Source organism: Neofelis nebulosa, chromosome 1, assembly GCF_028018385.1.
Source record: "Neofelis nebulosa isolate mNeoNeb1 chromosome 1, mNeoNeb1.pri, whole genome shotgun sequence".
NCBI lineage: Eukaryota > Metazoa > Chordata > Mammalia > Carnivora > Felidae > Neofelis > Neofelis nebulosa.
In genome coordinates this window covers 63,851,907-63,879,322 of record NC_080782.1, presented here as the reverse complement: position 1 = coordinate 63,879,322, position 27,416 = coordinate 63,851,907, and the positions used below count along the sequence as shown (strand labels likewise).

The window sequence follows — 27,416 nt, the reverse complement described above, 5'->3', positions numbered from 1 at the left end:
CCACCGCCATCGGACCTGGAGACCCAGGCCCACCTCTCTCCTGCCTTGGCCTGACCTCCCGCCTCCCTGCAAGACCACATCTGCACAGCTGACATCGGTAAAGTGGTCCTTTACTATCAGCAAAGCCTGTGGCCCCAACCCTCACACGGAACTCTAGGGAGATAGGCCGGACCACTCGGGGGGCTGTTTGCCCAATCCGGTTCTGGGTTGACATGACCTTGAACCGAAATCAGCTTTAAGAAGGCCAGCTGTGGGGCACCTGGGTGGCTCAGCCGGTTGAGCGTCTGACTCTCGAGTTCGGCTCAAGTCGTGGTCTTGTGGTTTGTGGGTTTGAGCCCCAAATTGGACTTCGTGCTCATGTGGGGCCTGCTTGGAACTCCCTCTCTCTGCCCCTTCCCCTGCTCGCACGTGCCCTTTCTTCCTCTCCCTCTCAAAATAAATAAACTTTTAAAAAGTTAAAAAAAAAAAAAAAAAAAAAAGGCCAGTTCTGCCTGTTTCCCTCGGTCTAAACCCTCCTCCTGGAACGTGTCAGGCCGGTAAGGTGCAAGGTGTCCCCTCTCCCACCTGGGGCAGAAGAGAGAGAGGGTGTGCAGCAAGAGAGCACATGGGCCCCCAGTGCTGGAGCCCAGGACATGTCAGGCCAGAGAAAGCCCCATGCCGGGTGACCATGAGGAGGGAGGGACAAGAGAAATGGAGAGGACTCTTCCAGAGCCAGTAGAACAAGGTCTTCCTCTCCTTATTTGCCTCCCACGCAGGAAAGAAAGAAGAGGAAGATGCCCAGCCTGCCCTCAGGGTGCAGAGCCAGCTCTGTGTCACTCTAATCTCAGGAGATGGGCAGAGAAAGGTGATAACCGAGAGCAATGCACCTGAGCGTGGACCCGTATCTCCACGTGAGCCCCGTGGCCCAACAAGGGCCCTGGAATTTGACCAGTCCCTGCAGCACTCGTTCCCTGGCGAGTGGGGGTGTCCTTAGTGGGATCAGACCCAGGGCGGGCTGATTTGCCCAGGGAGACCTTCTGCAAATCTGCCCAGAGTTGTAAGAACCGGAAACAGGAGGTGTGCAGTTCCCGGCCATTGCCTTGGGGATGGTTTTTGAGGGCCCTGATATGGCAATGGCCGTGGACTTGGGGGCCATCCATTTGTGAGGAGTGATACAACCACATCCTCGAGGGACAAGGCACCCCAACCTCTACCTGTGTTATCTGGCAGCTTTTCTTGCTCTGTGGGCTCTGAGATGTGGCACTCTTGTCATGGCCGGGCTGTGTGGGATCAGGAGAGGAGGGGGAAGAGGGAGAAGGAGAGGAGGGGGAAGAGGGAGAAGGAGAGGAGGGGGAAGAGGGAGAAGGAGAGGAGGGGGAAGAGGGAGAAGGAGAGGAGGGGGAGAGGGAGAAGGAGAGGAGGGGGAGAGGAAGAAGGAGAGGAGGGGGGAGAGGGAGAAGGAGAGGAAGGGGGGAGAGGGAGAGGGAGAGGGAGAAGGAGAGGAAGGGGAAGAGGAAACAGCAGAGAACAGGAAGCTCAGAAACCACCCCCCCCCCCATCACTTAGCCAGACTCTGCATCATTTATTGAAAGAGAGGGTTTCTGGGAGCACCGCGCAGGGGAACATAGTAAGTGCTCATTAAATACTGCTATCACCCCTCATAGTGGCGGCAGAGTAGCAGAAGCCGTCGGTGATTCATTCAACCACGAAACACCCCAGGACACAGAGCAGCCATCATTGCCCCCATTTTACAGATGAAGCCCGGGGTGTGAAGCAACCCGGCCCACGTGGCCCCACACCCCCGAGGGTGGCAGAGCCAGAACAAGGGCTTGTCTGCTACGGCAGGTCCCGGGAGCCCAGCCCAAGGCACGGACTTGATCTGGCCAGCAGGCTCCAAGACACCCGGGGACAGGGGAGAGAGAGATGGGAGATGTGGGCACAGACACAGCAAGGGCGTGCGAGAGAGGAGGCGGGGGATCTGAGGGGAAGGGGGTCAGAAGCAGGCTCACCTGCCGGAGAGGATACGACAGGCGCAGGAAAGGAAGTGGAGAGAGGCCCTCGGAATTTGAGGGTCTGCAGCCGCCACCCGAGCTCTGGAGTGAAGGCCGCCTGGGTTCGTCCACCACGTGGACCCCTCAGTAGCTGGGCGACCTTGGGCAAATCCCTCCTCACCCTCGGAGCCTCCACTGTCGTCCTCAGTAAAATGGGGGAAAGGGCAGTCCAGTCCCTCCTTCACAGGCCGCGGGGGTACGGAGGGGGGACACGCAGCTCTCAGTCACGGCTTGTCAGAGCCAGTGAGACGGGCGAGCCTAGGGCAGAGGTGGAGGCCAGACGCCTGTCCTCCTCAGATACGTTCCATGCAGCATGCCGGGAAGGGGGAGCCGGGGGGACCACCTGGAAGACAGGTCGGGCGGGGAACACCGTGCATTTTCCTAGAGGAAAAGTGTCAGAGGAGACCCTCCCTCACCTTTCGGAGGAGCTAGGTGCTAGGAGCTAGCCCCAGCTCCGTCGCTCCCTCCCTGTGTGACCACGAGCCAGTCACTGGTCCCCTCTGAACCTCAGTCTCCTTATCTATAAGACTGCTTTGAGGACGACAGATAATCTTAAACAGCAACTGTTGATATTAAGTTTACCTGGGGAGGCAAAGTAACGGGGGGGGGGGGGGCAGGGAGGGGAAGCATTAGACCTTCAGAGAGATCAGGGCTCAAATCCCAGCTCTCCAAAAAAGCAGTCAAGCAGCCAGAGGCAAGTTTGTCAGCCTCTCTGTGGTGCGAATAACTGAGAAGATTCATGTGAAGCCCTCAGCACAGTCTAGTATGTAGTAAGGACTTAAACCATGGTAGCTGCCTGCTTGTTTCCCTCTCAGCCCGAGCCGGATCCGGGCCTGACCTTGCCTTCTATCTCACCCCGCTTTTGTCCCCAAATTTTCAGCCAAGTGTGGCCTGAAAGCTGTCTTTGTGGGGCAGCCAGCCACCCAGGCCCAACCGCAGCTCGGGTCTCATCAGTGCCATTGCTATAAACAGACAGAAGCATTGTAAGTAAACAACCGCTCCCCGGTGGCCCTGAAGGCCGCTGGCCTCTCGAGAGGGGGGTTGCAGGGGGGCAGTCTCGTTTGATTCAAATAACACTCAGACCTAAGGGCAGGGTGGGCCGTGAAAGCCCCCCAGCCAGGCAGAGCCCCAGTGGGGTGCAGAAAGCCAGAGGGCATCCAGGCGCTGTCCCTGACTTCTGTCTCGCCCACCCTCAGTGGGGCCTTGCCACCCCTGCCCTGGGTCCTTTCTTCTCACTGAGCTGTGCCCTCCCCACAGTGAGGAGCTGCCACTCAGGGCACCCACTCGTCTCATCCCCAGGCGTGACCACACAGCTGTACCAACAGCAGCGCACGCCCCGGGGCACCTTACCCACGCCGTCTGAGACCTTCACCGGCCCAAGGTGATAGGTGCCATCACAGGTAAAGAGGCTCCCTCCTGGTAAAACGGCTAGCCCCAAATCATAGGGCTGGGGTGACACAAATGGAATCGGAATCCACGTCTCGGCTGTCAGCCGTGCTCCACGCTGGAAAATCACTTCTGCCTGCCCCGGAGGCAGTCCTCGAAGCTTCGAGGGCTCAACCTTACCCTTCTTTCACCAGGGCAAGTGCACACTCGAACGACCACCCCCCCACACACACCCCCTGCCAAACAAACAAACAAACAAAAAAACCCAAGCATGTTTGCTGAATGACTCTACAAATGGACCCAGAAACCAGAATGCAAACGGCAGAGGTTTCTCCGGGGGAGGGGGGCGGGTTGCACACGCACCAGTGCTCCGCATGCTGTTTCACAAGCACCAATGCATCCCACCCTCAAAACCACCTGAGAGGGTTGGGGGGGTCTGATTCTCGCTTTACAGCAGAAGAAACGGAGGACAGAGGACAGAGGTGAAGTGACGGGCCCGAGGCGCACGCTCTTAAGAGGCAGGGCTGAGTGCGTTCCTGGGGCTGGGGTCCTGACGCCTCACTCAGCCCCTCTGTGCGGTGAGGACCACAGGGTGGCAGGCCCCCTTGGAGGGGACCCCCAGAGGCTGTCCCTTCTGGGTGACCAGCGCCCCCTGTGGATGTGGCACAGCGCTGGGGATCATTGTGAGTCTGCTCAGTAAATGGATGCACAGATAAACAGATTACTTCCTGGACTCCTTGGAGTTCTAGAAGCATAGTATATGTGCTAAAAGCATGGACCCCGAAGCCACACTGCCTGGGTACCTCAGGGTTCTCATCTGTACAACGGGTTATATATATATTTATGAATTTATAACTCTATGGCTGTCTCAATTTGTTTTTGGAGCAAGTCACGGTTACGTGTGCCTTTAAAAGTGTGCATTTACTAAGCTGGTATCTGACCACACTGATGTAAGCATCACCTCTTATATATGGTTTTATATAAGAGATTGAGTTCAGGCGTTGATCCATACCATTTGTGGGGGAGGGGTCCCCAAGCAGTCTTGGCACTTTGAGCCACTTTGCTTTCCTTCTGTTTCAGGCGAAACAACCGGAAGGGGGTAATTTTAAATGCCAAAGCTGCGAATGTTCTGTGTTGCTAGGGAAAAGCTCAGAGCAAGCTTCTCGGACGCCCCAGGGCCAAGATAAAAATGGAAATGACTAGTGGGTGCTAGAAAAGCGCCTTGCCCAGAAGGGAGCTTGGAGCTCAGAGCGCGTCAGGGTGTGGAGAACTGTCCCCTCCCGAGAGCCGAGGAAGGGCCTGCAAGGCTTTGCCAAGGGACACGGCGGAGACCAAAGGCGAACTCCTTCACTCCATACACGTCCCCTGTGCCTCTGGAACCAGGCCCTGCTGCCACTCACAAAGTGTCACCCCTGTGTTTGGGGAGCTCACTTTTCAACAAGGTACACAGATGCAGAAATGAGACAGCATAGCAGGACCTGCCAAGCACGCCACGGCCCTGCTTTCAGTTCCGCACATGGAAGGATGGAGAAAATATCCCCCACCAGGACCCACCAGGGAGGACATTTTATTTCTTTGAAAGAAATATTTTGACAGAATGATTGGGATGGTGAGACCCTTAGCTCATGTTCACATGAAAAGGATACGACTTAACAGTACAGGGACAGGGAGACAAGGAAAAGAATGTGTCTTCTCCCAAGGGAAAGGGGAGTAAAGACTAGATAAGAGACATGGGAAAGCTGGGGACCCCCGGGACGAAGGGCCAGAGAGAGACAGCCCAGCAGGAGGATGACCAAAGAGAACATGAGAGAAGGGGATCTTTAGGGCTTTTTATTGTGGAGAGCACCATGGCACCCCAGGCCTCCGGCCCAGGTACCGAATCTTGGATAAGTCTTCAGTCACCACTGCTGTCACTGTGTGAATGGATGACTTTGAGAGCTCTCGGAGGGGCTGGGTGTGTTTTGCTTTTGAAGTAGAGCTACCCTATCCCAGGCATTATTCTACGTATGCGACGCAACTGACAAATTTAATCCTTGTGACAATTTTGTAATATTAATCCTATTGTCGCCCCCATTTTCCAGGGGAGGAAAGTGAGGCACAAAGAGAACAAAGAACCTTCCCCGAGGCTCACAGTTCCTGGGCAGCAGACCCAGGATACAGCCCAGGCCAGCCCGGCTTTAGGCCTGGGAAAAAGGACCCCTTTCCCAGGCCACACCTTTCAGATGCTCCTGCTCTGTTCCTCCTATGGCCATGCCTGTCCCCGCAGGGCAAGGACCACAGACGTGCCCACCTGGATCCCATGTTCTTCCCTTCCCCCTACTGTTAGACCCACGGCCTGGGTACTCAGTATGCCAGAACTCCCTTCCCAAATGGCTCTGTCAGGTAAGACTGGGGTGACCCTGATCAAAGTATGTTGAAAGGAATGGACACAGGGAGCTCCACAGTGTCCATTCTGGCCAACACGCAGTGAGAAACTCACTCTGTCCGTCTGCTCGAGCTGCCATCACAAACTGCCACGGACTGGTGGCTTAAGCAACAGAAATTTATTTTCTCACAGTTCTGGAGGCTGGAAGTCCAAGGTCAGGGTGCCAGCATGGTCACGTTCTGGGGAGGGCCCTCTTCCCAGTTTGCAGACAGCCACCTTCTCGCTGTGTCCTCACATGGCTTTTTCTCAGTGCTACACTGAGGAAGACAGACCTCAGACACCCTGGTGCCTCTTCCTATAAGGGCCCTAATCCTATCAGATCAGGGCCCTCACTAACCTTAGTCACTTCTACAAAGGCCCTATCTCCAAATACGGTCATGTTGGGGTTTAGAGCCTCAATGTACGAATTTGGCAGGGGAGGGTGGGAGGGAACAGGGCCAAAACATTCAGTCCATAATGCTTACCAGGAAAAACACGGGAGTCTCAGTGGTGGGTGATTCAAGCGCAGCACCCGAAAGCTGGCGGACGCTGCTTGGGGTTTCATTTGGGGGAATAATATCCAAACATGAACCAAGGGACCGGACCCTGGAGCCTGCATGTGGAACATCACTGCAGGAACAGCAATACAGAAGAGGAACTTTCTCCCCTCCACAGGGCTGCGCAGGCTGGTGTTCAACGGTGCCACCTTGTGGCGCAGAGAGGCAAGAGCAAGAAGGGATTTTGACTTTCCAGTTCCCTCTGCATCTGGTATTTCAGAAGCAGGACAATGGAAAGCCCTGAGTTTTTGGAAAAATCAAAAGCAAGATACTACACTTTATCGCAACAGAGTTTGAGGGGGAGGGAGCATTCAAGTGATTGACTAGAAGAAATATGACTAGATTTGTACCCTAAGCTATTGATATAACTCCTATCGGTTCCACAGGAAATGAACGTATCGGCATAGCTGTTTAGCAGCTTCGTAAAGAAGTTTTGTAGGGGCGCCTGGATGGCTCAGTCGGTTGAGCGTCTGACTTCGGCTCAGGCCGGGATCTCACAGTTCATGAGTTTGAGCCCCGTGTCGGGCTCTGCGCTGACAGCTCAGAGCCTGGGGTCTCCTTCTGATTCTGTGTCTCCCTCTCTCTCTGCCCCATCCCCACTCGTGTTCTCTGTCTTAAAAAAATAAATAAAACATTAAAAAAAAAAAAAGTTTTGTAGCCATTCAGACTGGCTACTCTTTGAATACATTCACAGCACACAAGAGCATAGGCACAGCTAAATATCCAGAGTGCGTGGTGAGCCTTTAGTGGTTCTCTCATAAAATAAAATGTTTGAGATGCTTTTTAAAAGCGAAAACCCAAGACAGAGCCATTGTCTAAGGTCTAACTGTGGCAAATTACCATGTTCAGATTTGTGCGACTGGGATCCCTAAAAACGGTATCAATCTTGGGGCACCTGGGTGGATCAGTCGGTTAAGCGTCCGACTCTTGATTACAACTCAGGTCATGATCTCATGGTTCATGAGTTGGAGCCCTGCACGGGGGCTCTGCGCTAACTCAACTTGGGAATCTCTGTCTCCCTCTATCTGTGCCTCTCCCCTGATGATCTCTCTCTCTCTCTCTCTCAAAATAAATAAATACACATTTAAAAAACCATATCGATGATCTGTTGAAAAGCACGCTTTAAAAAAAAAAAAGTAATGGTTTATAACAAGACACCCCTCCATACCTATTAGAATGACCAAAATCCAAAACACTGACCCCAAATGCTGGTGAGGATGTGAAGCGACAGGAACTCTCATTCATTGCTGCTGCGGTTGCAAAATGGTACAGCTACTTTGAAAGCCAGTTTGGCTGCTCCTTACAAAACTAAACATAATTTTACCATACAATCCCACGATAGCACTCCTTAGGCATTTGCCCAAAGGAGTTGAAACCTTATGTCTACACAAAAACCTACCCGCAGCTGTTTATAGCAACTTCATTCTTAATTGCCAAACCTTGGGAACGACCAAGATGTTCTCCAGTAGGTGGGTGGATAAATAAACAAACTGCGGTGCATCCAGAAACTGGAATATTATTCGGTGCTAAAAAGAAGTGAGCTGTGAAGTCATGAAAAGACATGAAGGGAACTTAAATGCAGATCACTACATGCAAGAAGCCAATCTGCAAAGGCCACACAGTGTATGATTCTAACTAGGTGACATTCCGGGCAAGGCAAAACTACGGAGACCATGAAAAGATCAGAGGTGGGGTGCCTGGGTGGCTCAGTCGGTTGAGCGTCCCACTTTGGCCCAGGTCATGATCTCACGGCTCGGGAGTTCGAGCCCCGCGTCAGGCTCTGTGCGGACGGCTCGGAGTCTGCAGCCTGCTTCAGATTCTGTGCCTCCCTCTCTCTCTGCCCCAACCCACTCGCATTCTGTCTCTGTCTCTCTCAAAAATAAACAAACATCAAAAAAAAAAAAAAAAAAAAAAAGAGAGATCAGAGGTTGCCAGGGTTAGGTGTGGGGAGGTGAACAGGCAGAGCACAGAGGAATTTTAGGGAAGTGAAAATACTCTGTATGATATGATAGTGGTGGATAGGTGCCATTATACTTTGTCCAAACCCACAGAATGCACAAACCAAGGGCGAACCCTAAAGTAAACTATGGACTTGGGGGGACTGTGATGGGCAGGGCCATCCTTGGTCACAAATGTCCCACTCCGGTGAGTGATAGTTGATGATGGGTGAGGCTATGCATGTGTGGGGTCAGAGGATATGTGGGAAATCTCTCTGTCCCTCCCTCTGAATTTTGTTCTGGTCCTGAAACTGCTGTAAAAAATTAAGGTCTTAAAAAAAAATAGTAGCAATGTAGAATCGTTGAGTCGTTTCTTTAAGAGTCAAAGCTGGAGCTCTGCGTCAGAAGAGGAAACGTATTCTCCACCATTCACTCTTTAATTTTGGTAATTCACTGTTGTGCAAATATCACGTAGACATCATTTCATGTCACCCCTTCCCGCAATTATAGAGACTGAGGAGCAGAGAGGTTCCAGTGAATTGTCCAAGGTCAAATAGTAAGTAATGATAGATGTAGGAGTCCAACCCAGTTTTGCCACCACTCAGCCTGTCTCTCTGTAAAGAGGACGTGAAGCCTGCAGCAGGCGTTAGGAAAAGTCTGAAAGTTGATTTCAGATACCTGCTAGGAAGGCAATGGCTTGTCTGACATCGCGATTCGGGATTCAGGAATGCAGACACAGTACTTAGTCCTAAACCTGTCTACGGACAACCACCAGAGAACGCTTTCTGTCCAGTTGCAAGGGATTCGTGCCCAAGACACATGAACTCAGCAAGAAACTGCATCTCATGCCTCAGAGTCTGCAGGCAGCCCAAGAACATAGCAACCGAGAATACGATGTCTCCTGTAGCCCCCATGCTGACGTGTGGGCGGAGCTCATGGCCTGACTCGGGCAGCACTAAGGAAGCATTATGTGACTGTAACAAATGGAAAAATCCATATTTCCTTCTGGAAATAAATCTCAGCCTTTAGGTGACACCAAATCCACTGGCAGGGACTCCATGACCTTGGGCAGGCGCTCGCTGAACTCCCTGAGACATTCATAGCATAATCAAAAGGACACACACATTAGTGCCCATAAAGCTTCCCGAGGTGGGGGAGAGACAAACTTTGGCAATGGTGGCATTTTATTAGATGGCTGCCCCGTACAGTAAAAATAACCTTTGCATTTAGTAGCCAGATCTTTTTTTTTTTTTTTCCAAATTGCTTTTGCCTTTCATTAAACAGTCCAATCCAGAAGAGTCTTTCCTTTCATCACAGAGTGGAAAAATTCTCGGTGGCATTCTCCCAGACCTGGGGCCCACCCACTCACGAGTCCCAAGGGCCCCACACGCCCTGATCAGGTGACTCTGGGGCATTCGCTGCACATCATCTCAGGAGGTCTACGTACACAGCTCAGTTCTGGCCACTCAAAGATGAGAGGAAGGAGGAGAAACACTTTGGGGACCGACAATTTTGTTGTGGTTTTATAACTGACCTTTTTTTTTTTTTTTTTCTTTTTTAAACAATCTGCCCAGGGAAAAAGACAGAAAACTTTTCCACTATTGCTTGGGCAGCTCATGAACGCGTTAGGTCAAGACTCCCAGGCATGGCGTCAGCGTGATGGTACAGCGGAGACAGCCTGGGGCACAGGCGTCAGGAACACACGGCCCCTCTTTCACGGCGTTTGTGAGGAAGGGAGAGGCCATGCAAGCTCTCCTTCCTCTCGCCCTTCTCCCTGACTGGCACCAGTTCCTCCTTTTCCCTAAAGGAATCGAAGACCAATTCCACACCTGGAGACATGTCTTCCCTGCCCCACCTCCCCCTCTGGTTAATAACAGATTTTAAACGAATGGTTCCAATCTCCTGTGCAGAATTCCAAATAACCATGTAGCTACCCTACCTTCGAGGAGGGGGACCAGAACTCCCTGCCATTTGAAGTATGGGCTGCACGTGGCGACTTCCTGCAAAGAGGAGGTATGGCAACAGGGGAAAGGGTAACCTCACGGAGAAGAAACCTGACAAAGCCTGCCTTGGCCGGGCGATGAAAGTCAACAGCAACCGTGAGAAGTCACATTGATAGTATGTTCCCTTGACACGATGTGATGTGAGTGGCATTTTACCTCTGTGGTCTTCCTCCCCCAACCTATAACCTCATTTTACTCATGAGCAAAATAACAGACAAACTCCAGCGAGGGGGGTAAGGGGCATTCTACAAAATGCCTGACCAGTATTCTTTCAACTGTCAAGGTCATCAAAAACCTGATGGAAAAGGAAAATCTGGGAAACTGTCACAGCCAAGAGGAGCCTAAAATGACATGGTCACTAATTGCCATGCAGAGTCCTGGATGGGACCCTGGAACAGAAAAAAAGGATACTAGGTAAAAACCAAAGAAATCTGCTTTGATATTAGTTAATAACAATGTATCGATGCTTGTTCATTAATTGGGACAGATGCACCATGCTAATAGATTAATAATAGGGTCAACTGAGCATGAAATATATGAAAACTCTCTGTATTGCCCTTACAATTTTTCTGTAAATCTAAAACTGAAAATTTAAAGTTTATTTAAAAACAATGAATGGCTTTGGTTTTTTGCCTCTTGCTCCCCTGGTCTGCCTTCTCCTATGACCTTCTTACCAGCCTTGGCATCTTAAATGTTCTTACAGTCTACTTGATGTACTTCTGTGCTTATCAGTTTTGCTTCCTCCCCCTGGAGAGATCCATACAAGTTTAGTCCACCAAGCCAGTCATTGCCCCAAAGACGGACACACCAGTATCTCCCAGTCCTCCTCAGGCATTCTTAAGGGAGCTCCCAAGGGTCTGGGGCCAACACGTTGTTCAATACTTACCGCACAGCTACTAGGCTAAGTCCGATATTCACAGAGGCTGAAATTCTCCACTGGTTCCTGTTGGAAGTTATGAGTGATAAATCAATCATCATAATAATGATGTTTAAGACTTGTGTGACTTGTGTACTGCCAATATCCTGTGGACCGTTTCGAAACACAGATGATACAGAAGCCCTCAGCCCTATTATAAATCTGCCTAATTTGCCTATTAACACGGAAACAGAATCACGTGACATTTGGCCCTTGGTGACCAACATAATGCTTTCAAAGTTCATCCGTGTTGTAACATCTACCAGGTACTTCTTTTTATTGCCAAAGAATATTCCATTGGATGGAGACACCGCATTTTGTTATCCATTCCTCAGTGTATGGACTCTTGGGTTATTCCCACTTTTTCCTATTACGAATAATGCTTCCATGAACATTCGTGTACTGTACTAGTTTTTGTGGGGATATATGTTCCCATTTCTCTTGGATACATCCCAGGACTGGAATTGCTGGATCACATGGTAACTCTCAGTTTAACCGTCTGAGGAATTGCCAAGCTGTTTTCCAAAGTGCTGTGCTATCTCTACTCTCACCAGATTTGAAGCTTCAAATCTCTCCACCTTCTTTCTAAGACTTGTTCCGATCTACCTCTGATCATAGCCATCCTAGCGGGTATAAAGTCACTGGGGCTTTGATTTGCATTTTCCTGATGACTGATGATGTCGAGCATCTTTTCACGTGCTTATTTGGCCACACGCACACCTTCTTTGGAAAGCTGCCCATCCAAAATGCTTTGTCCATTTTTTAAAAACATTTTTAATGCTTATTTTTATTTTTTATTTTAATTTTCATTTTTTTCATTTTTTCATTTTATTTTATTCATATTTTGCTTTCCTAGAAATAAATCTCGGCCCTTAGGTGACACCGAATCCACTGGCAGGGACTCCATGCCCCTGAACTAACTCCCAGAGACATTCACTGCATAATCAAAGGGACAGACACTTAAGTGCCCATAATTATCCCGCAAGCGGGGTAGGATCAGAGAGAGAAGGAAACACAGAATCTGAAGCAGGCTCCAGGCTCCGAGCTGTCAGCACAGAGCCCAACGCGGGGCTCGAACCCACATATCACAAGATCATGGCCTGAGCCAAAATCGGACGCTTAACCGACTGAGCCACCCAGGAGTCCCCGCTTTGTCCATTTTGAAACTGGCCTGTCATTTTCTTATTGAGTTGTAATGGTTTATATATTCTAAGTGTGAAGTCCCTCATCAAACATATGATTTGCAAAATTTTCATCTCGTTCTGTAGGTTGTCTTTTTTATGTTCTTGTTGATGCCACCTGAAGTACAGAAGCTTTTGGTTTTAACCATGTCCAGTTTATTTGTTGTTGCCTACACTTTTGGCGTCATGTCTAAGAAAGTAGGGTCTACTTATGAAGATAAAAAGCTTCTGCACAGCAAAGGAAACAACAAAACTAAAAGGCAACCAACGGAATGGGAAAAGATATTTTGCAAATGACATATCAAAGGGCTAGTATCCAAAATCTATAAAGAGCTCACCAAACTCCACACCCGAAAAACAAATAACCCAGTGAAGAAATGGGCAGAAAACATGCATAGACACTTCTCTAAAGAAGACATCCGGATGGCCAACAGGCACATGAAAAGATGCTCAACGTCGCTCCTCATCAGGGAAATACAAATCAAAACCACACTCAGATATCACCTCACGTCAGTCAGAGTGGCCAAAATGAACAAATCAGGAGACTATAGATGCTGGAGAGGATGTGGAGAAACAGGAACCCTCTTGCACTGTTGGTGGGAATGCAAACTGGTGCAGCCACTCTGGAAAACAGTGTGGAGGTTCCTCAAAAAATTAAAGATAGACCTGCCCTATGACCCAGCAGTAGCACTGCTAGGAATTTACCCAAGGGATACAGGAGTACTGATGCATAGGGGCACTTGTACCCCAATGTTTATAGCAGCACTCTCAACAATAGCCAAATTATGGAAAAAGCCTAAATGTCCACCAACTGATGAATGGATAAAGAAATTGTGGTTTATATACACAATGGACTACTACGTGGCAATGAGAAAGAATGAAATATGGCCCTTTGTAGCAACGTGGATGGAACTGGAGAGTGTTATACTAAGTGAAATAAGCCATACAGAGAAAGACTGATACCATATGTTTTCACTCTTATGTGGATCCTGAGAAACTTAACAGAAACCCATGGGGGATGGGAAGGAAAAAAAAAAAAGAGGTTAGAGTGGGAGAGAGCCAAAGCATAAGAGACTCTTAAAAACTGAGAACTAAGGGTTGATGGGGGTGGGAGGGAGGGGAGGGTGAGTGATGGGTATTGAGGAGGGCACCTTTTGAGATGAGCACTGGGTGTTGTATGGAAACCAATTTAACAATAAATTTCATCTATTGAAAAAAAAATAAGCAAGCAGGGTCTAATCCAAGGTTACAAAGATTTATACCTCTGTTTTGTTCTAAGAGTTTTATAGCTTCAGCTCTTCCATTTAGGTCTTTGATTCATTTTAAATTCATTTTTATATATTATGCAAGGTAGGGGTCCAAGTTCATTCTTTTGCATGTGTGTATCCAGTCATCCCAACACCACTTATTGGAAAGATTATTCTCTCTCCAATTTAATTGTCTTGGCAACCCTGTCAGAAATCAATTGACCATAAATGTGAGGGTTTATTTCTGCAATCTCAATTCTATTCCACTGATGTACATGTCTCTTTATGATGGTACCACACTGTCTTGATTACTATAGCTTTCCAGTAAGTTTTGAAATCAGTAACGGTGAGATTTCTAACCTGTTCTTCTTTTTTCAAGATTATTTTGGCTACTTGGGGTCCCTTGAATTTCATATGAATTTTAGAATCTGCTTGTCATTTTCTGCCAAGAAATCACCTGGGTCTGACAGGAATTGCGTTGACTCCGTAGGTCAATTTGGGGAGTATTGCCACCCATATTCGTTTTCTAGAACTGCCATAATAAAGCACCACAAACTGGGTGACTTAAATAACTGTATCACCTCACAGTTCTGAAGGCTAGAAGTCTGAGGTCAAGGTGTTGACAGGGCTGGTTCATTCTGGGGGCTGTAAGGGAGGATCTGTTCCATTCCTCCCCCCAGCTTCGGTTGTTTTCTGGCAATCTTTGGCATCCCTTGTCTTGTAAATGCATCACTCTGATCTCTGCCTTCGATTTCACATGTTGTGAAGATGTCCTTTTATAAAAACACCTGTCATATCGGAATAGGCCCACTCTGATGATCTCACCTACACTTAATCATCTGCAAAGATCCTATTTCCAAATAAGGTCACATCACAGGTACTGGAGGTTAAGATTTCAACATCTTTTGGGGGAAACACAACTCAATCTGTAACACCATCTTAATTGACAATGTTAGGTCTTCTGATCCATGAACATGAGATGTCTTTCCATTTATTTGAGACTTCTTCAATTTCTTTCAACAATGTTTTGTAGTTTTCAAAGTATAGGTTTTATACTTTGTTAAAATTTTTCTTGGTATTTGATTCTTTTTGATGCTATTATTGTCAATGAAATTGTTTTCTTAATGTAATTTGCACTTTACTCATTGCTATATATCAAAATAAAATTGATTTTTGTACCTTGATCTTGTATCCTGCAACCACACTGAGCTTATTTATTGCTTCTAATAGTTTTTTAGTGTATTCCTTATGTCATTCAATCTGCAAAAAAATAGTTTTATTTCTTCTGCTTCTATCAGGATGCCTATCTTTCATTTTCTTGCCTATTACTTTTCTTTTGCCCTGATTTCTACATCATTTTTTTCTTTCTTCTTCGTGTGGTACATACTTCTGTAAGCCATCCCAAATCATTTTGTAAAAGACGGGATATAAATTAACACATTTAAAAATAAAGCTCATACTCTATTAATACAATCTGTTTTTTTTTTTTCAATTCACCCAGAAGCCCTGAATTTTGACACTGAATCTCCCTTGATTCCACTGAATTTTTAGAGGCCAAAAAAAAAAAATCCAAAATTCCTGATGATCTAGCAACTTGATTATCTACCAAGTATCGAAGGATGATGATATCAACCATCATCCTTCAAAATGATGCTTTGCAAGAAGGGCAATGTATAAATATATTTCATCGTATAAAAACACACTATTTTTTTTTTTAAGTATTATAAACAGTACCAGATTATCAGGTCTTTAAGAAAACTCTAGGAACTGCAAATTCACCAAGTGGTCTGTGACAGGTGGTGAGTGCAAGTTCATTGTTTAATGTCTTTCTTTGCCTTCTCCCAGGGCAGACCTGTGTCTTAGCTTCATTTCTAGCTCCCGCACTGGTACTGTCCCTGGCATACAATGAGTATTTAGCGAATATTGGTCAATTCTAATTCAGATGAGCTGATTTGTTATCTCTTAAGAAGAACATTTCAATGTATTTCTGATCTCATGATTAGAAATCTCAATGGTTTTAACTCTGAAAACATATTAATACTTCCATAACAATTTTAATGGTGGCTAAGTTGACTAGCTATACACCACTTCTAGGCTGTGGAACAAATGAATGGGAAGGTAAATTCCCTCCTGTTACTCATCAGCTACACAGACTCTGCACTGGTGTTCTCCAAGGATCAATCGGCCTCCCCCTCCCCACCCACAGGGCTGATGCTGCATGGGCAGATCCAGGAATTTTCTTCTTTGCCCAGAAGAATGGCAGGAGGGTTCAGTTCATGGGACACCGTATATTTCTATGCCACTAAGCCTCATCATTGCTAAGTGCAGGGGCTTTCATGATTTATTGCCTTTTATCCTTATTCTAGTTATTTATTGCTGGGCAACAAAATGGCCCCAAACTTAGTGATGTTATTTTCCTATCACATTTTGTGACTCAGGAATTTAGCAGGACACATCTGTGTGATTCTTCTGCCCCATGTGGCATCCACTAAGGCCAGTCATAATCAGTTTAGGTGGGCTGGTCTAGAGGATCCAAGATAGCTTTAATTATATATCTGGTGACTTTGGCGGGTGGGGGCTGGCTGGAAGGCTGGGATCAGTTAGGATCATGAACCAGAGTGCCTAAACATGGCCTCTCCAACTTTGGGGCACTCAGAGTAGTTGATAGTGCATGACAGCTCAGAGCTCCCAGAGACCAACTTCCACGAGAGAGGGGGTAGAAACTACCAATCTCTTAAGACCCACGTTTGGAAACTGACATCACATCACTTCTGCTATATTCTATTGGCCAGTCAGAAGCCCACCCAGAGGTATAGGCCCCATCTCTGGATGAATGCAACGCCAAGGAATTTGGAACCACTTTTAATCCATTACAACCCTCACTTCCCACTCACAATCCCTTTCCTCATAGGCAGCCTTTCTGTGTGTTTAATGTGTATCCTTGAATTTGAATGCAGTCTGTTGCAGAAATTATGTCAATTTGTGTGAACATTGCTTCCCTTCCTCTGACTGACAGGAGCCTCCAGGGACAGCCTCCTGAGTGGCCTGGTACTCCCCTGCCACAAACAATGCTGAATGAGCACTTTTTCATATGTCCCGTTAGGCTAGAGTGTCTCTGGCCCGTATACCAAGGGTTGGCACACTGCCTAGCCAGCAGCAGGGAATTCACACGGTTAACTTGCACCAGCCCTTTCAGACTGCTCTGCAAAATGGCACACCTGACCTCACTCCCTTGCAGAGAACCAGAGTTCCCCTCCCACCTGCACTATGGCCAACAGCTGGCATTACACAACCTTCTAATTTTCACCCATCGGATGGATATACACAATGAAGTTTCATGTTGAACCTTTTTAAAAAAATTTTTTTTACATTTTTATTTGAGAGACAGAGAGCAACAGAGCGTGGGCAGGGGAGGGGCAGAGAGAGACACACACATACACACACACACACACACACACACACACAACCCAAAGCAGGCTCCAGTCTCTGAGCTGTCAGCACAGAGCCTGACGTGGGGCTCGAACTCACAAACCATGAGATCATGACCTGAGCTGAAGTCGGACACTTAACTGACTGAGCCACACAGGCGCCCCATGTTGGACTTTTTAAACAAAGCCTTCTCTCCTCTTGGGAAAATATAAGGGAAGGGAAGGAGAGGAAGAGGCAGCTGGCTTCCCAGGCAGCTTGGCTGGAAGGAGTCCATCCCATAAGGCCAAGGCTGGCTGTGGCTATCTCCCTGCACATCCTGGGATCTGAGGGAGGGTGGACCACAGGGCCTCCGAGTCACCAAGACTCCTCCTCCCCGTTTCTCTCTCCTCCCTTTCCTGGGACCAGAGACTTTAACTTTAGGGGAAACTATATCGTTCTGTTTTAATCTTTAGCCTCCTGTGCTCTCTCTCCTATTCCTCCCTTTCTCCTTCCTGCTTTCCCCGCAGAACATATGTGGCCCCGAGCCCAAATTTTTAGGAAAATCTGCTGAGACACCAGCTGCCTTTCTCCGGAACCACGAAACCCCTGACCCCTTCGACTGTTAGGTTTCATCTGAGGACCTCGGATCTCTGGCCAGAATATTTGCACTGAAGTCAGCAGGGCCCTCTAGCTATTAAGATAACTTGCTAAAATCCCTGAAGATTTGCACAAATAGAAGGAAGAAGGAGATGCTATTTTTTTTTAAACACTGGCTCCAGTTAGAGACAGTTTGCCTGGAAGGAGTACAGAGCCACTGGATTCTTCACAGAGAGTGCATCATCTCTTTTGAAACTACATGGACTAAGGGAGATGCACAGACAAGGGAGTTAAATTGTTCTGATTAAGAAAGGAACGGCAGGGGCTCCTGAGCAGGGGCTCAGGTCATGATCTCGGGGTTTGTGGGTTTGAGCCCCATGTCAGGCTCTGTGCTGACAGCTCGGAGCCTGGAGCCTGCTTCCGATTCTGTGTCTCCCTCTCTCTCTGCCCCTCCCCTGCTCATGCTCTGTCTCTCTCTCTCTCTCTCAAAAATAAATAAATGTTGAAAGTTTTTTTAAAAAGGAAAAAGAAAAAAAGAGAAAGGGACAGCATTTTGGAACTTGGCCAGCAGCTGCATGCTGACCGCTGGAGGAAGCAGGGTTTGCAGGAGCCGACCCAAGGACTTTAGGGCAGAGTAATTTAGTCTGGAAACGACACATCTTGGTTAACTGCAGACCTTCAGGAAACATCTGTGAAACTTGACAGCTGTGTGCTGGTGGTCAGTGAAAACCGGCATTGACAAGGAAAGAAGAAAGAAAAGAAAGAAAAGAAAGAAAGAAAGAAAGAGTCCGAGGGGAGAGAGAGGAATGGGATTGAGTGCTCAGTATGAACAGGAAATCAGAGGCAGGAAGTGACCAATAAAGTAAAACCCCCTGCAGTGGGGAGTGAGGTGGAGTGGGGGAGGGGGCTATGGGGTGCTGGGAGGGCTGAACAGGGGACAGGGGGTGGGATCCGGGAACACTTGGGAAAGATCCCCAGGCTCTTCCATAATTCATGGAATGGGGTTCTCAGGAAGGAGGACCCCAGAACTGTGAGCCTGGGAATACGCAAACTTGAAGACATCTGGGACACACACACACACACACACACACACACACACACACACACCCTTCTGCAGGACCAAAGATCCTAGAGCAGCAGTCCTCAACCTTGGCAGCATATGTGAATTATCCAGGGGTTTTAAAAACCTGCCGAGCCTATCCCTCCACTAAACGAATCACATCAGAATCTCTGGGGTAGGACCTGAAAGGGAGGGCCTACGCCGACTCCATCTTGTTCTGTGTCCTTCACCTTGACCACACCTCCTCCCCTTGAGTAACCGCCCCCCCCCCCACCTGCCTAACAGGACTCAGACCCTTCCCCAGGACCCTTCCCCAGCCAATCGGCTGAGGCCATAGCCATTACCTCACCAACTGCCCCTAGGCCCCAATAAAACCTTTGTCCTTTTGAAACTCGCTCTCTCTCCCTGGTATCTCACTGCTGCTTCGGTGCAGGTAGGGGATTGAGCTCGAGCTAGCTCGAATAAAGGCTCTTTGCTTTTGCATCGGACTCGGCTCCCTGGCGGTATTTGGGGATCACGAATTCTGGGCATAACAGGACCCAGGCCTCAGGTTTTCAAAGCTCCCAGGAATACAATGTCACCATTAAAAAAAGATGTCCGGGAAGCATATTTTGTGACTGTACTATTAATTGAAAAAACAGTGGTCACAAATGATTTTGTCCAGTATTACCCAATTTTTGTAAAGATTTTTGAAGCTCAGGGGTGCCTGGGTGGCTCAGTCAGTTAAGCGTCCGACTCTTGATTTCGGCTTGGGTCATGCATGATCTCAGTGTTCGTGAGTTCAAGCCCTGCATCGGGCTCTGCATTGACAGTGCAGAGCCTGCTTAGGATTCTCTCTGCCCCTTCCCTGCTCACGCACGTGCTTTCTCTCTCTCTGCCTCTCTCCCTCTCTGTCTCTCCCAAAATATATAAACTTAAAAAAATTTTAAAGTACAGGCTGATGACATCTACCCCAGAATGTTGACAGTGGTTTTTCTCTGAATGGAGCTATTATGGGGTAGTTTGTGCTAATCTGAATTTTCCTAAATTTCTATAAATAAATTACTTTTACAGTGAGAAACACTTAACGAACTGTAACCATTTGTGGTCACCAGCTCCGAGATGGCACTCAATGAGCCCCACATCCTGGCATTCCCTGCTGCTGTGTATATCCTCTCACACTGAGTCAGGGATGGTCAGTGTGACCAATGGAACACCGCAGAAGAAATGGTGCATGACATCCAAGGCTAAGTCATAGGACAGTGTGACTTCCACCTTTTCTCTTGGATCATTTTCTCCGGGGGATGCCAGCTGCCATGTTGCGCGAGGTTGCTCAAGCAATCCCACGGAAGAGCCACGTGGAGAAGAAGCGAGGCCTTCACCACAGCCAGCGCGCCCTTGCCAAACATCTGAGTGAGCCACCTTGGAAGCAGGTCTCCAGCCCCAGTCCAGCCTTCGGATTGACAGCCACCCCAGCTGACAGTTTGACTGCAACCTCATGAATGCACAGGAACCAGATCGCCCAGCTAGGCTGTTCCCGAATTCTCGACTCACAGAAACCGTGAAACACAACCAATGTTTGCTGTTGTTTTAAGCTGCTAAGTTTTGGGGTAATCTGTTTCACAGGAGCAGATAATGAATATGAAGTCTGATACCAGAAGTGGGGTGCCACTGGAACATAAAGCTAAGCCAGCAGAAGCGGGGAGGCCTCTGAAGAAAGTGTCTGGGAATGTCGAAACGGCATCAACTTGGCAGAAGGGGGATGTTAGTGAGGATTTAAAGGAAAATATGGGGTGCCTGGGTGGCTCAGTTGGTTCAGTGTCCAGCTTTAGCTCAGGTCATGATCTCACCACTCGTGAGTTCAAGCCCCACGTCAGGCTCTGTGCTGACAGGTCAGAGCCTGGAGCCTGCTTTGGATTCTGAGTCTCCCTCTCTCTCTGCCCCTCCCCAATTCATGCTCTGTCTCTGTCTCTCTCTCTTTCAAAAATAAACATTAAAAAAAATTTTTTTTTAATAAAAATAAAGGAAACTATACTGGAAATGGAAGAGAAGGGACTTCCGTTGTGGAGAGGCAGACATTTAGCAACAATGCAGCAACATGGAAACTAGAGAATGTACCTAACAAATGGGGTGATCCAGCTAGGGATTCTTCCAGGCAAGCCCAGCTGTTGGGATCCTCCACTAAAGGTATCTTCCTCCTTACACATATAAAAGAATCAGGGCATGTGGGCCTGCCCTTGGCCTCTGGGCAGGTCTCATCCAGCCACATGAGCTGTGCCCACGGGCCTCCGTGGAGTTGATGATAGGTAGAAGGTTGTGACTCTTGCTGATCCCCAGACTGGGTCTCAGGGAGCTTGGGAGTAAGACAACATCGTGTCCCCAGAGTCTAGAGCAGATTAGACCCTCAACATATTTCTAAGGAAGGGGAGGGAAGTGGAGGGGACCCAAGGGAAGTACTGAATCAACACCTCCACCCTGCCCAGTGGCTTGCACGGGCCACGAGAAGCCTGTAAACTGAATGACACAGCAATACGGACCAGAGCTAGGGTGCACTTTGGGGTACCTGTGCCCCTCAGTGGTGCGGGGGTGGGGGTAGCCTGGATAGGATTTGCACACTGGAGGGCTAACATGGAGATATTACTCTAATGACAGAAGCTGCTAGCAGGCATGCTGTCCAGATGTACAGATGGCCTGGACTTTCAAGTGATTTACCTTTATTTACTTCTAATGTATATGTGTCTTCTGCCTGTTCGGCATCCTTGAACACCCTAAAACTTTGGAGAATTTCCTCCTTCTGTGTCCCTGACGGCCCAGAGAAGCCAGAAACTTTGTTTTCCAGAACTAGGGTGCAGGCACATGACCAGGCTCACCAATTACATAAGTAGCCAAACTTTAAGAGCTGGCAGCAAGAAGATGAGGCAGGTTCCCATGGAGGCAGGGAGGCAGCAGAGGATCTGGGGTATTTAGGGGCTCACAGAATCGCTCCCTGGAGCTGCCCTGCAGTGGCACGGCCCTGCTTCCCTGCGGAGCCTCTTGGCCTGGTTCCTGGACTGATCCAGAGATGCTGGGAGCCCCTCCCACCCCAATATCCCATAATAAATTCTATTTCTGCTTAAACTCACTGCAGGTGGCTTCTGTGGTCTCCAGGAAGCACCCCCCCCCCTCCAGACTTCCCCACTGGTGTAGCGTCTTCGGAAGGGAGGCATTTAGCACACTTATATGATGGCAGCATGGGGTGAATTTTACCCTCTCAGACACGGCTGGCTCCAAAACTATTCCAGATACCCCATAGGGAAAATGGACCCCCAACTGGGGAATTTATCTTTTAAAAGTGCTGTTTTGGGTGGCTCAGTTGGTTAAGTGTTCAACTTAGGTCACGATCTCATGGTTTGTGAGTTCGAGCCCCACATCAGGCACTCTGCTGTCAGCACAGAGCCTGCTTCGGATCCTCTATCTTTCCCTCTCTCTGCCCCTGCCCTGCTCATTCTCTCTCTCTCTCTCTCTCTCTCTCTCTCTCTCTCTCTCTCTCTCTCTCTCTCTCTCTCTCTCAAAAATAACAAAAGTAAACGTTAAAAAAGTGCTGTTTTAATCATCTGGAATGAGCTACGCCCCCCACCCCCACCTTCTACCTCTCTCCCACTCAGATCCATCCTCCAGTGTGTGGCCAGAGTGATCTTTCCTGAAAATGATCCAGCTGTCCCACTGCCCTGTGACACCTGTGCTGGGCGTTCCCCCACCCAGCCCCTCCTCTCTGCTCCGCCCTGTAGAGGGGCATCAGCAGGCCATGGGAGGGCGGGTGAGGAGAGTGGGCACGTGACATTTATGACTCAGCTCCTTCCCCTCCAGGTCACATGGTTGGCCGCATCCCTCTCCCGCAGACTCTTCGCCACAGGGCCGCCCTCTCTGGGTTCTGATCATCCCCCACTCCCTGCCTGCCTCCTTGAGATGGTCACACCTTCCTAAAAAGGTGGTCACATATCACCGCCCAGTCCCAGCTAAGCCCCATTCCTGTTAGTCATCCTAAACCCCATCCACCCCTTTGCAAATAGCCCCTCTGAGTGTGGCATCCGTGTCCTGAGAGGCCCCGGTCCACACAACGTCCTTCAGTCCATGTTTAAGTTTCAGGGCAGACTCACCCCCCCTCCCACCCCAGGACAAAGCCAGGCTTCCTAACACGGGGAGATCTGGCCCCTGCCAACCTCTCCGCTCCCATGCCCTCATTGACTGTGCTAGCCTTTTCTGTGCCTCAGGCCCATCCCTCACTGAGGGGCACCCTCACCCCTCTCGCCCACCTCACAGCTGTCTGCTCCAGGAAGCTGTGCCAGGCCCCCGGATGTCCACAGCTGAATCCCCAGACCCCTTGTCACAGTATATGGCAAAGTCTCTGTATGTGCGGTAAGTTATGGATCTTGAGACCGGAAGATTATCACCCATTATCCAGGTGAGCCCTAAAAAGCATGACAAGCATCCTTAAAGAGGGAGGCAGAAGGACATTTGGCCACAGGGGAGCAGGCCATGTCGTGACAGAGCTGAGATCGAATATGGTCAGCCTCTAGAAGCTGAAAAAGGCAAAGAACATTTTCTACCCCCAGTGGTTCCAGAAGGGGCCAGCCCTGCTGACACCTTGACCTTGACCAGTGAGACTCATGTCAGACTTCTGGTCTCCAGAACTGAAAGGGAATACATTTATGCTGCTTTAAGCCATTGAGCTTATGGTAATTTGTTAAAGCAGCCACAGAAAACTAATCAGAAGCCTTTCCCAACCAGAAGCTGGCTTGGTGGCCCCATCTGAGCCACACTGCCACCGGGTCCTAACTAAGGGCACTGCTCGCACTGGGCTGGACCTGCCTGCTTACCTGTCGGTCTTCTCCAGCAGCCCCTGGGTAGGGGTGTGCCTTTTCTGTTTCCCTAGGACCTGCAGAGGGTCCAGCAGGAGGGGTGGCATGAATGAAAGGCTCAAGGACAAACTGTCTGCCTGCCATTGTCAATTACCAAACTGAGACGCCATGAAGCAGGGACGCTCACCTACGATCTTCAGAAATGTAACTCCTCCCAGTGACCTATTGGACATCAGCACTGGCTCCCAGGACACCAGCTGGCACTTTTCTACAACAGCTCCAGCGGGACCAAATCAGGGCTGAGACCCAGGTCCTTCAGTGACTAAAGTCCTCAGAGAGCTGAGTTTCACAGCCCATATTCTTGGAGTCCCAGGGAGCATGAAATCTGGGGATAGTATCCCATAAAGCATGGAAAACAAAGCAAAGAACCTGGGAGATGTGCATGCCAGCCCTTTCTTTGCTGTCCCCTGCTTCCTTCTGAGATTCAGGGACGGGAGGAGACCGCTCAGCCCCTCCGGCACACTGGGATAGGGGCAGGCAGCCTTCTCTGTGTGCTCAGCTGTCTGTCCCCTGGCACTGAGGGGCAAGGCCACAGCTGCTATGAGGGGGTCTAGGTTAAACTCACACAGGTGATCTTGAATCCTCTCCACCCTCCTTCTCTGAACAAGGAAGACCTTACTTCTGCCATCACACTCAACTCCACAGACACTGGTCAACACTTCCACTGGGGACAGGTTGTGGCCTGCCGGGCTCCCTGACCGAGTCTTCTGGCCTGGCCACCACCACCATGGGCTACGGACAGCTAGGTGCCTGGGACCACATCACATTCCAAAGCCCTCCACTTAGCTCCCTATGTGCCCATCCCTCCCTTGTCCCTTCTGCTAGCCTGGAGAGCCTTTGAGGGCAGCCACCAGCAATGTTCTCTTGTATCCCCAGAACCTAGAAAAGGACCTGGCATATAAGTTTGCTTAGTGGTGAAAGCAGAGCAAGGCAGGAAGTGTGGGCAGTGAGAAGAAGGATGGTGTTTGCTATGGTGGCCTCTCTAGTGGCCACTGCTTTACTCAGAAGAAAGATCTGGATACCCTCGTTCTCCACCCCACAAACCTCATTCCTCCTCTGCCCTCCTGTCTCCCACTCCTCCTTGCTCTCTCACCCAAACCACACTGGACTTCTTGCTGTTCTTTGAAGCTGCAGGAATGCTCCCTGCCTCAGGGCCTTTGCACTGGCTGTTCCCTCTACCTATAATGCTCTTCCCCCAGATGTCCTCATGACTTACGCCCTTACTTCTTCAAAACTTTGTTCAAATGGCATTTTATGAATTGCCCTATCCTGATTACCCAATTAAAATTTTTTAAAAATGTTTATTCTTTTTTTGAGAGAGACAGAGTGCGACCAGGGGAGGGACAGAGAGAGAGAGAGAGAGACACACACACATACACAGAATCTGAAGCAGGCTCCAGGCTCCGAGCTGTCAGCACAGAGCCCGACGTGGGGCTCAAACCCACAAACCAAAAGATCACGACCTGAGCCGAAGTTGGACGCTCAACTAACTGAGCCACGCAGGCACCCCCTGATTACCGAATTTTAAACCACAACTCCTCCAGCACCCCCAATCTCCCTTCCCTGCTCACCTCCCCCTTTTAAATAGTTATCATCGACCCTATTATCTCATTGTTTATAGTCTTTCTCCGTGTGGGTGAGAATCTTGTTCAAAGTTGTTTCCTCTGTGCCTAGAGCGATGCTTGTCACAAAGTGGGCCCTCAGCAAAGATTTGTTGGAGAAATGAATACACGTATTGAATGAATTAACAATTAGGGGATGCTTCACTGAATGATGACAGTGAACCAAGTCATGTAGGAAAAGGCAGAGCAATGGGAGTATCTGAGAGAACATTCCAGGCAGAGGGAACAGCTGGTGCAAAAACCCCTGTGCACCCAAGCAACAGCAAAGAAGCCAGTGTGGCCAGAAGACACCAAGGACAGGAAGGGTGGGAAAGAGAGGAGAGACGCAGGGGAGATGGGAAGCCACTGTGGGGTTTAGAGCATGGATGCGACATGATTTGTTTTATAAACATCGTTGTGTCTTCTAGGTAGAAAACAGACTCAAAAGGAGGCAGAGAAGCAGCAGGGAGACTAGTCAGAAAATGTCTATGATCATCTGGATGGGAGACCTGGGGGACAGCTGTGGAGGTGGCGAGAAGGGGTTGGAATTGGAACTGAAGGAAGAACCGATCAGATTTTCTCTTGGACTGGATGGGGAGTAGGAGAGAGAAGAGACACATCAGAGACAACTTCAGGCTTCAGCCCGAGCAACCAGAAAGACGGAGATGTCACCTACCAAGATGAGGACAAATGGGATCCAGATGGGGCCAGGGAATCAGGAGTTCCATCTGGGCATTTTAAACATGAGGTGCCCACTGGAAATCTAAAGGGAATGTCAAGTAAGCAGTTGGATATGGGAGCCTCGAATTCACTGGAGACCACAGGCTAGCTGTACAAATTTGGGAGTCCCCAGAACTCAGGAGGTTATGCACTCACTTGCACGGGGGTGCAGGTAGAGAGGAGAGGGGTCCAGGACTGAGTCCTGGGCCTCAGCGCTGAGAGTGGAGGACCCGATAAGAGCAGAGGGGACGGGGGGAGAACCGGGAAGGCAAGGTGTCTGGGAAGCCAGATGGAGGCCGTCTCAAGGAGGAGGGCGCCCGGGCTGTTCACCTGCTGCCGAAGGATCCAGGGAGATGGGGCAGCACTTGGAATAACTCGGAGGACAAGCCTTTCCTTTCACCTTCTCCTGCCTTCTTAGTGAGCCTGGGGGACCTGAGGTCACAGAACGGGACTAGAGTTCCAGCCGCAACACCAAAGGCACTGTCCCCATCAAGTTGAAACTGTTTCTTCGGGTATAAAATAGAACTAGAGAGTTCTACTTTGGAGGGCTTGGGGAAGACTGAAAAGAGCTCTCAAGGCATATTGATAAGGGAGAAATAGGATTTCATCGAGGAAAATGAAAGATAGATCCCTAAGGGGTATGCACCATACAGCTGGTGAGGTATCTCTGGCCAAGGGAGAGAGTGAGGAAAAACATTCGTATTTTCATGTTTTCTAATAGGGATGGGATCGCCAAAAAATGTTATGAGGGACGTTACCGCAACAACGGTGAAATCTGAATAACGTCTGTAGATGACGCAGTATTGCCTCCGTGTTAATGTTCCTGATTCTGACGAGTGAACTAGGCAATGGAGAGAATGACCCTGTTCTTAGGAAATACCCACTGAACTATTCATGGGTGAAGGAGTATCATGTCTACATTGTTCTACCAAATGGCTCGGATTATAAAAATAATACTTTGTATTTAGAGAAATGACAAAGCAAACGTGGCAAAAATACTAACAACCGATCAGGCGGACAAAAGGTGTTTGGAAAGTCTGCACCATTCCTGCAACTTTTCAGTAAGTTCAGCATTATTTCAAAAGGAGAGTTTTCTAAAAGACCTTGAAAATATTTGCTCTTCCATATTGTTTGAATCTTGTTCAATAAGAATACATTTATACGTTACTAGAGTGCTCAGTGCTTTTAACGATTAAATAGACACAGTAAGTAATACCTCTTGTGAACTGTAAATCTTCAATTGTTAAGTATCAATTATTATGTTGTTCTGTTTATTACTAATATGGCTATTATACTTACTGTAATATATTATATTATTAATGCATTATTTATTATTATTATTATTATTATTATTATTATTATTATAGATATTGCTAACATTTCGAGTTGTTCTCGAATTGCAGGGAGCCGGCTGCCTTCGGGTGTCCCCCCTCTCCCCAACCCAGGTCATTTTCCAGCTTTCCTACCTGGACCTGGCTCCAGAAGTTCACGC

The 27,416-nt window shown here is 48.7% G+C and overlaps 1 long non-coding RNA gene across 11 annotated transcripts in view; it reads right to left on the bottom strand.

Annotated features, from left to right (window-relative positions):
• Positions 1 to 27,416, bottom strand: part of LOC131508526 (uncharacterized) — a 384,833-nt gene that overhangs the window by 139,061 nt on the left and 218,356 nt on the right. For 6 of the 11 annotated variants that reach the window (XR_009260048.1, XR_009260046.1, XR_009260052.1 and 3 more), the window contains one exon: positions 11,204 to 11,260. The exons of 3 other annotated variants lie outside the window; for them this stretch is intronic. This is a non-coding gene — a long non-coding RNA (uncharacterized LOC131508526). Of the gene's footprint in view, positions 1 to 6,305; positions 6,527 to 11,203; positions 11,261 to 27,416 lie in introns of all 11 variants that reach the window. 2 more of the 11 variants (XR_009260054.1, XR_009260056.1) reach the window with 1 other exon arrangement.